Here is a 12,134-nt window from a genome sequence, read left to right as displayed (position 1 = left end):
GCCTCTATTATGTGTTCCCTATAATTTAATATCTTTTGTACACTGGTTAGACACTGCTTGACACAAACATCTATACATAGTCTAGGGAAGAGACCACAGAATTCAGGGTCAAGCTGCTAATACTACTAAGTACTGCTAATTACTTTGAATATAAAGGTCTTCATTCTGGATTCTAATCCATTGCCAGAATAAATTTATTCTGAGAACAAGTCTTAGAGATATTCGAATAGCACTGCATTTATGTGAAAAATCCTAAAGTCCATAGGAGTCATATACTTATGATTTACTTTTCAAAATCCAGTGTAAAATTCAATATATATAATTCATATATATATATATGCAGATATATGTATCAAATATACAATTTAATATATGATTAAAATCACTTCTGAAAGAGAGATAACCTTGTTTGTTACAGGATATACTTTTCCTGCAACATATACATATTAAATCATTATAAAATACTTTTATTCTAAGATAGAGTACACTATGTTTCCTAACATTTATTGCTAATTCCATTCTTCATATCCCACTCATTAAATATCATTTGTACCGTAATACACTAGGTGTTTTAGTGAATATAAAGTAAGTTGCTTTTATGTTTGAATTTTACATAAAATAATTGGGTAAACAAGATGTCTGTGAACTATTTTGGCTTTAATATGTATTCAGCTATGACTATCTTTTGTATGCTATTAGATACTAAAGACAAATAGAGAGAGATATTATTTATTAAATGTTTCTATGAGTGTGTATTACATAAATTAATTCATCTAGTTCTTTACCCTATGAGACAGGTACACTTTTATATTCCAATTTTTTGCAAACAAGGAAATAAAGCACAAAGTGGTGAAATGCCTACACCTGCATCACCTAGGCAGTAAGTAGTAGAGCTGTGATCCAAACTCAGGAAGTCCTTCCCATAATCCAAACCTTTAGCTCCTATGTGTTAATTGAACTTAAATGCAAATAAAGGAGTGGTTCCTACCACCAAATTTAAAACCAAGTTGCAATCCTCTATCTGCAGATATAAATGGATTTATACCTATTGGAAATAGGAAGTGAATGATTTCAGAGCATCATGAACAAAACTGAATTAGAGAATACTGCATATAGTACATATACAGCCCATGGATCCATTCAGAACTTGAAAGCTATTTCCAGGAGTAAACACTTGAATATGGAAAGGAACATATACATTTCTAATTCAGGAGGACAAAACTGTCCTCAAATATTAAACAGAGGAAGACAATGGCTTGGAAGCAATCTTGCACCACCAAAAGAACCAACTAGGATTGCAGCTGGTAGAACAAAATTCCTGGGCTTACAATAAATACTCAAGTCCACCAAATCAACTAAATCTACCATTCCTTGCCTTTTTTAGACCTCTGAGTTCTTGTTTTGTGATGGCAAAGTTTGTCACAATCCAAGGACATATACACTTATCACTAATGAGATACAAATGTATAAATCATGAAGGGTTTAGAATGTAACACACTAAACTTTGTGTCTTCGGTAAGCATTTAACTTTGATTTACTAATATAGTCATCCCATGTTAATTGAAGTGTAGTCTTAGGTATATACAAGATATGAGTTAATTATATGTCACCTAAAATAATTATATTGAGGACACACATTAATGGATTCCCTATTGGCTTATAGCAAGTATTATTAATGCATCCTGAGGCCAAGACCACTTGCAGTGACAACTGTTTATGGAAGTTTCCAATGCAGGAAAGGAGTTATGATCTGAGATCACTTAATCTTCCTTTTCCCCTAGTAAGTCAAAGGCTCAACTTTATGTTTGTGAATCTCCTCTCTTTCTCCAGCCTTCTATTATTTTTATATTTGTTGCATCCTTTTTACTTTATCTCAAAGCATTTATATTGTTATATCCTTTTTACTTTATTTTATATCCAAGCATTTCATGTACTTCTAAAATTTTCCATCTGCTACATTTAAAAGGGAAAACCAAATCCTAGATCTTAAGGATTAATTCACTTATGATTTGGAAAAGGAAGCTATACATTTCTGAGATAGCCAGGAAGCAGCCAGCCTCTGTAGGACAGCTAAACAATCACATTTTCTGTCAATGACACTTTTATTCCATGACTCAAAAAGAAGTTTTCCCCAATAAAGCTTTGTAGCTATTAAAAATCATATTGTAAAATGATGTTTGAGAAAAAGTAGACTATAAAATAGCATATATAATATTTTATTAAGAAACTATACACACATATACATGAAAAATTACCAAAAACTCATATACAAAATATTAACAACTATTATCTTTTTGTATGGGAATAACTGTTTTGGGTTTTTTTTTCCCTCTCCTTGGTCCTTTACTATTTTAAAGTATATTTTTTTAATTTTTTAGGTTTATTTATTTTTGGGAGAGAGAGACAGAGATAGAATGTGAGTGGGGGAGGAAAGTTAGAGGGGGAGACACAGACTCTGAAGGAGGCTCCAGGCTCTGAACTGTCCGCACAGAGCCCGACATGGGGCTCAAACTCACAAACCATGAGACCATGACCTGAGCTGAAACATTCAACTGACAGAGCCACCAAGGTGCCCCTAAAAGATTTATTGAGTACAAAGTACATTTATATTTCACTAAAATATAATTCTCGAAACCTATTAACTAATTCTCACTTACTCACATCTGTACTGTATGCAGAGGTTTGTAGCTGCAGTCCTAACTCATGTCTTCCTTGAGACCCACCCTTTATCACACTGGGCTAATAGCAAGGTCCTGTAACCAGGATTTTCTAACTGTAGTCTATGACCCATCAGTTTAGTAGTCATAAGCAGTATTTTTTTTAAATAGTATAGATAGATAAGGAACAAATGAAGAAAATATCAGTATACATTGTGTAATAAGAAAATACTTTTAGTGAAACTTTTTCTGTGTCACATATATGAAAATATGTTGGTAAGCACGGTAAAATGTATTTCTTACTATGGAACTAGGTAAGAAGACTTTGAGAAACCAATGCTCCAAAGCAACCTATATAAACAGATGAAGAAATGAAATATCTTTGTTCACCTAAGATATGCAGATTCAGAAAAAGTAGTCACTTAAACCATCTAGTGGCTAACTTAATTGTGCTGCCAGGCCATTGGACACATCAAAGAATGGCAGCTAGCTACAATAAATATGCCCAATATTTCAGAACATTGTATACTTTTAACTCAGCAGCCTTCCTTAATATGGCAAATATGAAGCACCCTAGAAGAACAAAGAAAATACAATCATTTATGTAATTAATTTGATTACTTTAATAAACATTTTTTCTAGTCCCTATAAAAAGGAATAAAAACGATGATACCAAAAAATCTATACTTTGCCTCCATTAGTATCAATTAGTTACATACATTTCTCAATTATATCATTGCCTACCATGCATGTATCCAATAATCTAAAATTAAAATCCAGTATGCTATGCCATTCTCATTAAATGCCTTACATCTAATCTGTTGCACTTGAGCTAGTGAAGGATATTGTTTTGGAAAGGTAATTAGCAATGTTATTTCTCACAACATGCTATCTGCTACAGTAGAGAGTTTTTGAGAAAACCAGCAAATATTCTAATTGAACTATGCATTTGACACACGTATTCACACCGATATTGTTAATTATTCTCTGTTTTAATTGGTCAATTAAAACTGTAAAGAGGAAGGCCAGTATGAAAGTAGTGTTTTTAAAATGTTGTCTCCCCATCATTTAACTCCAACAACTTAATAGTATTACTTTCACCAAGTGAATCAAATGTTTCCATTTGGAAGCATATCTTTCTTAAAATGTAAAAAACAAGTAATAGTCTGTGTCATATGGTGACAAGTACAGTTCAAAGTGCCATTATCACTGTTCTCATGGTGATAATTAATCCTTTAGTCATTATCATAATGAGAAACCATGTTCAGAAAATGCTGATTGAAAAATTCAGATATCAAACACAAGTCACTCGTTGCCTATCAGCCAAATTGATTCTTACCCTTATGGCAGATTAGCACACAGTCTTCCAAATAATTTATCTAGCCTACTCCAAACTTTTCTAGGCTTCTTATGTTTCACTTCATGATTTTTTAAATGGCCTGTTCTATCATGAAGTACCAGCATTACACTTTTATTTCTTAATTTGTGATGGATCTTTCATCTTAATCAGAATCGTTTCCTGATTTTGTTTTTAATATGGTCTACACTTCATTCCTTAACTGAAATAATTGGAGTAAGTTTGCAACTATCTATGGCCAATTAAATCTGAAAACTTTCAAATTTCCAAGTATAACTTTATCAACTTCAAAAGAACTAATAGTCATTTTCACATTGCCCAATGAAACCCACAAGCAAAATTAATATTTCAAAGAAGTCTAACTTTGAATTCATCTAGGAGCATCCAGGTATAGAATGAGATGCTGTTTTTTTTTTTCCCAACATGGAAAAACTCCAAATGCTACACATTATTAAGTGTGAAATAGGTTAAAATGAGTGCCTTCTGATGTTTATCTCAAATTTCAGCTTGATATCAGCATGCTACGCAGTTCCACAAGGATGTCCTGTAATCATCTGAAAATACACTCAACTCCCCCAATTTTATCTTAACTTTGCTTGCCTTCCTATCTCTGTTTTCCCCTACACTTCTCAGATTTCAAATCTTGACTGTTATACTGAAATTCTTTTTTTTTTTTTTGTCTTTGGCTATCATATCCAAATGTCCTGCACAAGAGCACACATACATCCAGTATTCAAGTTATCTACTTCAATGTCCTTTGACACTTCTTCGTAAGGTCCTGCTGAGTCATGAGCAGCATCACATAGTAAGAAACAAGGAAAGAGTGAGCATTTAAAGTGTGGCGCTAACAAGAATAAAGTATGGGTAGCTGCGGAAAGGGGGCAGTGTTTGCCATACAAATAGTCTAACGTCCTCAAAGGAAATCATACATAAGTTTATCCATAAAAGTACTTATATGGTTATATACTTATATAAGAAGTACTTATATAAAAGTACTTCTATCCCCCGCCAAAAAAGGCAAAAAATGAATACAAATGAATGAATACAAAAAAAATGAATACAAATATTCAGTTGTTTCAGTTATACTAGTAGAGGCAATAAGAAATGAAATGTCTATGATGTGGTTAACTGATGGCTGTAGTTTTAGGAATCAGAGTAGTAGACCCCGTTTGCAAGATTTCATATTCTTAAGTTTAGAGTCCTATTAGGATATCTCTGTATCAACCAAGATTATATTTACTATAATAGAAGGCCAGCAATACTTCCAGTTCAGGCAAAGCATCATTCATAGGAAATGTGGACTGAAACCATTGCTCTTCCATGCGTTATTTCTCTAGGGATATCTTTCCAAATCAGAGACTTGTTCAATATGCCCATTTATTACCACAATCTAATAATATTCTGTGTTGGCTTATGGACTAGACTGTTATAATTTGCATTTACGTCTTTAATCACACTGCCTATGATATTGACTGTTTAATGATAAAACTATTTCCATACTCATGTGCGATATTTAAATTCAAGGTTGAAGATGGCTATTGCTCTCTCGAAAATGCTTATTCAACAATGCCAACCTCAACCTGACCCTTCATGCAACTGGAATTATTTATTTGTGCAAGCAAGAACCAGGAAGGGGTTCTCTTCAAGTCAAAAGTAACTTTTGTATTCTAAGTATTTCTTAGTTCTGTATTCTAGCTGCCTTTTGCATAGCCATATAGTCACACAGGACAATTTCGACAGTCCATTGGCTAGCTAGTTAGGAACTTGCAATCCTATTCTGGGGGTCAAAAAATTCTGTCCACTATTATAACAGTGTATGTTAACTAACTGGAATTAAAATAAAAACTTAAAAACTAAAAAAAAAATTATTGTCCAAAATACACTAAATCAGCTAATGGACACTTAGCACACGTAGAACTGAAGAGACTGTCAAATTGGGCAATTTGACAAATTGGGGGACCATTACACACTACTATCATAACTAATCAAAAGTCTGGAAATGGGACTCGAATTATTGGCTGCTATTATTTAGATGACTATCTTCCTTTGTTACTATTAAAAAAATACAGAACACCATTTCTCTTCTTCGTCTAAAACAATAGTCTTTCTTAACTCTAGACATTTTCACATGTTATTCCCCAAAATGACAATATCTAATGTTCTTTTGACTTTTCCTGCTCCCTTGCTTCCAGCCACTTCCCCTAATATGTTATTCCCTTTAAAAACATTATACCCAAATTTCTGTAGGGCATGGACAGACTTAGCATTCCATCATAGTCAGTCAATTTCTTCTAACTGCTTTTAGTGTGAACAAAATATAATGAACAGTGTGCTAGGATGACCATAATTTGCACCAATAAGTAGGGGAGTTGATGAACATGTAGAGCTTTTCCTCTTCCTCTTTCTTTCTATTTGGTTCTCTTCCTTTCCTGCTTTTCCTTCATCCTTTCCCTTCTTTTTGTTTTTAAGTTTATTTATTTATTTCGAGAGAGAGCAAGCATGAGCAAGGTAAGGGCAGAGAGAGAGGGAGAGAGAAAATCCCAAGCAGGTTCCATGTGGGGCTCAAGCTGCCAGATCATGATCTGAGCCGAAATCAACAAGATACTTAACTGACTGAGCCACCCAGTGCCCCTGTTGTTTCCCTTCTTAAATTAGTACCAAAGCCATTGTAGCACAAATTGTAGCACACAAATTTACGGGTTAGTAAATGGAGAAGGGGTATGTAGGATGAAGCGGCAGTGGTCTAGAACAAGTTGCTGGTGTCTAAGCAAAGCATAAAAGATTTCCATGTGGAAGGGCTGCCCAGGGGGAGATGTAAGATACCAAGCAGGAAAAGATGGACTGGCTTACATAACAAAAGCCCCTCACTGCATACTGAATGCGAACCTATAAGGCGTGCAGAGGAAGAAGTACAATGCAGACAGTAGTTTATACACTTACAGAAACTTAATCAAACTTAGTATATTGAGAATAATCAGAGGAAGATTCTCACTGTAGAAGAAGCCATTTTTACAAATATGGAAAAGTTTAAAAAAAAATGCTGGAATAAGCCCTATGGTAATGAACTGGAATTGGAGTCATTGATGGAAATACACATATGCATGTGCATATACACAGTCACACATGCATACTTACACACATATAGTTTTAAGTATAAAAATATAAATGTAAAAGACATGTTTTATATAGATCAATAATAAATATCAAAAGAGCACATGTGTACTATATGTATGCACGTGCACACACACTCACATTCCCTGATTTTGCCCGCTAATAGGACCGGAGAACACTGATACAACAAAGAATTATGAAGAAACTGAATATTTTAAATACCACTCACTACTTAAAAGAGCCAGAAGTCTTTGGGGAAATTGCTGTTTTCAGGCAAAGTGCATAAACCAAGAAATCTTGCTCTACCAAAAAAAAAAATAAGTGCTCAAAGAATACAGGACACAAAATGAGCTTTTTGATGAGCTCTGATTGGTCAAGACAAAATAATAATGAATGAGAATCCACTGAATAAAATAGGAAGTCATGATCCTACACAGATACAAAAAATGGATAAGTAAATAAAGCAGCTCATACTTGGCTCTATAAATTTATTACATAGCATGAAAGTATATTCCACAAAACACTTATTTAATTACAAAGGTAAAAATGTACAGATGACTCAAAAGATATGTAAAGAATCCTTTAAATAATTGTGCAAAACCACTGCCTATTTCAGGAATCCTGGCAAACACACTTTGATCAGTAAAAGGAAATCCTCAGTAAGGGGACAAATGGAAAATTGTGAGCCATTTGACAGAATATGATGAGAAAAACAAAGTTTTGAGACTTTGATATTACCTTCAATGATATATCATCCGGATCTAATCATGAAAGCCAATCCAAATTCAAAGACCTTCTGCAAAATAACTAGCCTATAATCTTCAAAAGGTCATGAAAGTCAAAGATGGAGGAACTGTTTTAGGCTGAAGGAGACTAAGGAAATATAATAAGTAAAAACAGTACTTGATGCTGACCTGGATCTTCTGAGAATTAAATGAAGATGATACATCAGTGTTAAATTCTTGCTGTTGATGGCTGTATTATTGCCACATGGGCAGCAAACACTAAAACATTTAGGGATGAGGGGATATGAGGGCAGCAAGGTACACTCACTTGGGACAGGAAACAAAAATGAAGTTATCTGTACCATATTTGTAACATTTCCATAACTTTGTGATTGTTTATACACCAAAAAAATGAACTAACTTAAAGATGTGGAGAGAAATGAATAGAAGATAGTCAAGAATGATTATATGCTAAATTAGGTTCACTGCACTACTCAGTCATGTTTGTGCCTCTACAAATCTGATCATTATAACTACACTGAAAATATCTGTGTGACTACTCTCCTGCAATCATATCCACTCTATGATATATATGTATAGCCCCAATGCTTAAAAGGGCTCATATCTATGCCTGAATAGACTGTGTTTTGCTCATAACTGGTTTATAAACAACCTACCTTGACTTGCCTTCTTTCTTTCTTCGTAAGAGAGAAAAGTTCAGAAATATAATTAAAGAGGTTACAAAACTTGAAATAGCTCTCAGTGAAGTACATTAACACATATGCAAGCCACCAAAGCACAGAGTAACATGTTGGTTTCTTAGAATTATTCAGAAAGTTCTCTCCAAATCTCGCAAGCCCTCTGTACCCTTTGCTTGACAGCAGCTGCATAAATCACTGAAAATTGTTACTTAAAAAGGAGTCAGACATAATCAAAGTATTCCCCCAACTTGTAAACTACACTGAAGTTCTCTAATGGCGAGCTTGCTTTAGTTGTGTCACACAAATCAGATAATATTCTCACTCTATTCTCCTTTTAGCTAATTTGTAAAAATAAATGTTTCTGGATTAGGTGATTTCTAAAATGACTACTTTATTATTTATGATTCTATTCCTTGTTTATCTTTTCAAAACTGAGGCGGCCAGGGCTCAAACTACTAGAATTCACATACACAGGGGGGAATGCTCCCATGCGTCTTGGACATGAAATAATCTCATGGCATAACTTTAATATTATTATTAAATTTAAATAATATTAAATTTAAATTAAATATTATTATTAAAATTAATATAAAAATTTTAATAATAGCCAAGTGTATGTTGGATTCTTATTTGGATGAAACTCTGTATCTCATACTTTATCTAATACTATACGTGAAATGTCAAAACATGCAGAGGCTAAGATAACTACCTTTGCTTCCTATTGCATTTTTCACTTTGCAACTCGTTAAGCACAGTTTCCGATTTCCAAGAATGAAGAAAGTTTTCTGTCTCTATTTTTTTACCTGTTGCTTACTTTAAAATCTTCGCTTTTTTCCCTGCAGCTTCAATGGTTGAAGGAAGATTCACTGGCTTAAAACTATTTTCAGAACTAATTTTGAGTTGGATTTCAATTTTCCCCACCCTACCCCCACCTCCTGCATTATCTCTTCTCATTTCCTTGGGCTATTTTATTCTAAGATACTGTGTAATATTAAATTACAATAATAGCAATCAAAGTCATGGGGAGCTAAAGGATTTTCGATTGCAGCCCATGCTTGGTTCTCAATAGCATGGCAGAAGGAGAGCCTGAAAAGCACAACAATTCAGAGAACTTGCCAGCAGACCCCATTGTCCTTTCAGTTTCTAATGACACTGAAGTACTTCCATGATTAAAATTTAAAGGCTTCCCAGTAACCAAGTAATTTGCCCAAAACTCCTTATCTAGCACTCACCAAGAAGACTCTGATTTTAATATACTATTAATCAAGCTCCAGCCAAGTTTACCAGTGATACTTTCAATTACAGAGAGACTAGCTTCATCTCTCAGTGTGTATATACGAGGGGACTTTTTTTCTCCTGATTAGTCAGTTACCCAGCAATGAGATAAACTGCAAACTTGGTTTAGACATACATTACTAACACATTAGTTGTAGATTTGGTAACAACAAACCAAAACATTATTAACTATGTTAAACTATTAATTGTTTCTTAAGAATGACTATAAATCTGAATTCCTTGGTGTTCATTGCTAACAAAGAGTTATTAATATTATAAAACATTAATGCCTTCATTGAGACACATGCTGAAATGAACTTTAAAATATAAATATCAACTCAGAAACTTATTTCAAAAAATGATAATGAATATATGCAAAGATTCCTCTATGCTTGTTTCAGTGTTGTTCATAATACCAAATATTTAGGGTAATACACATATTCAAAATAGAAAACTGATTATACAAATTACAGATCACATCAAATAATTGAATAATATAACAGTGGGTTTATAAAACTTTATTTTATATGTGAAATATGTAGCATGTATTAAGTAGGGAAAAAAGCCAGTTTATTTTGTTAAAATACATGAAAACACAAAACGAACCCTGTCCATATAATGATCTCCATATAACCAGCACTTGTGTTTTGAGGATTAGAAGTCATACTTATTTTCTTAAGTCTGCATTTTAAACATCAAATACACATTCCTTTGTAACCAGATAAATGATATTAATTCATCTCATTCCATGCATAAGAATACATCTACATAGCCAAGGAAAAAGGGACGTATGTTACCTCTCTTTTTTTCCTTCCATTTACATGGTAACATAAATGATTATTACAAGTCATATAATTCTTTAAAAAAATCTGGACTGCCATTGTATTACATTGCATATGTGTGACTATAATATAGACTGTGTACATGCTGCTTAGGGAGTGATGAAGATGATCACTAAGTTATCTTGGTCAATTAGTAAAAATAATAATAATTACTATTGTTTTGTTGATTTACTTTCCCACTATTTTTCTATATGAGAAAGTTATTTTTAATATACTTAAAGCCAAGGAATTATGTTATATGTTATATAAATTATAGGGTGACTGTAACCAATAAGTAACTATATGGCAGTATTTGCTAGTGAAAATAAAAGAAGGTGAAATTTAAAAAATTGACCTGAATTTCCATAGCTTGAGCTAGAAAAAATATATTTATATAACATCTCATATATTGTTAATAATGTAAATTAAATTTTGGTTATTTATACTGACTAATAATCCACACAGATACAGAGGAAAAATTTTCTGAAAATTTTTTCAGCCAAAGAAATGAGCAACCCTAATTCTGGAGGCATATGATCTTTTTACTGTTTTTCTGCTAAACTGAAATTAAAGAATTATTTAGTTACAAAATGAAGTTTCTATAGGAAAAGACTATTAATCAATATGTTATTGATAATAGCATATATTTGTATGGGACTTTACAAAGCTCTTTTAAACAAATCATTGCGACTAAATCTCAAAAAACAATCACTGAACTTCAAATTGATAAGTATTTGCAGATGAGAAAATTGTACATCAGACACTATGCGAGAAAATGTTCAACTTTACTAATAATGGAGGTGAGCAAATAAGAACATGTTACTTTTTTTAATGTGTAGTATTAAAATTTTATTTTGTTATTTTGATAACATTTGATGCTGTTGGAGACGTTATAATCTAAGTTTTCTCTTATTTCCAGGGAAAAGTAGAATTTTGGAAAGAAATAAAGAAATATGTACCAAATTTCAAAGTGTTCACATCATTTGAACAAATAATATCATTTCTGAGAATCAAGCCTAAAGAATCTGACTGAAATAAAGGAAAAGTTTACAAGTAAAGATGTCCATTGCTTTATTATTTATAATTAAGAGATACAACTTAATGTATAGCAATAGTAAAATGGGCAATTAAAGTTTAAAACTATAAGTGCAATGAAATATTAATAGTTATTTTTAATAGCAAGAAATATTTTGATATTATAGATTATTAATTATAGAGTATGGTAATGTTTTTAAAATATGTAGAAAACAGTAATAAAATAAATCAAAATCTTAACTCTTGTTATTTCGCAAAATTTTCAACGTGATTTTAAAAATATCCTTGTGATAGATTTCAGATTTTTAACACTGACCAAATGTTGCTTCTTTAAAGAGAAAAAATATAACTAACTGTAATTTGAAACTCTGAATGTCCCCTAAACTTTCACTGGATTGATTTTATACTGAGCTTGATTTGTTACTATTTATTCAACTGAAATCCTCCAAAGC

Source organism: Hyaena hyaena, unplaced genomic scaffold (genome assembly GCF_003009895.1).
Source record: "Hyaena hyaena isolate Hyena2069 unplaced genomic scaffold, ASM300989v1 scaffold_571, whole genome shotgun sequence".
In the NCBI taxonomy this organism is placed as follows: domain Eukaryota; kingdom Metazoa; phylum Chordata; class Mammalia; order Carnivora; family Hyaenidae; genus Hyaena; species Hyaena hyaena.
This window is presented reverse-complemented; position numbering follows the sequence as displayed.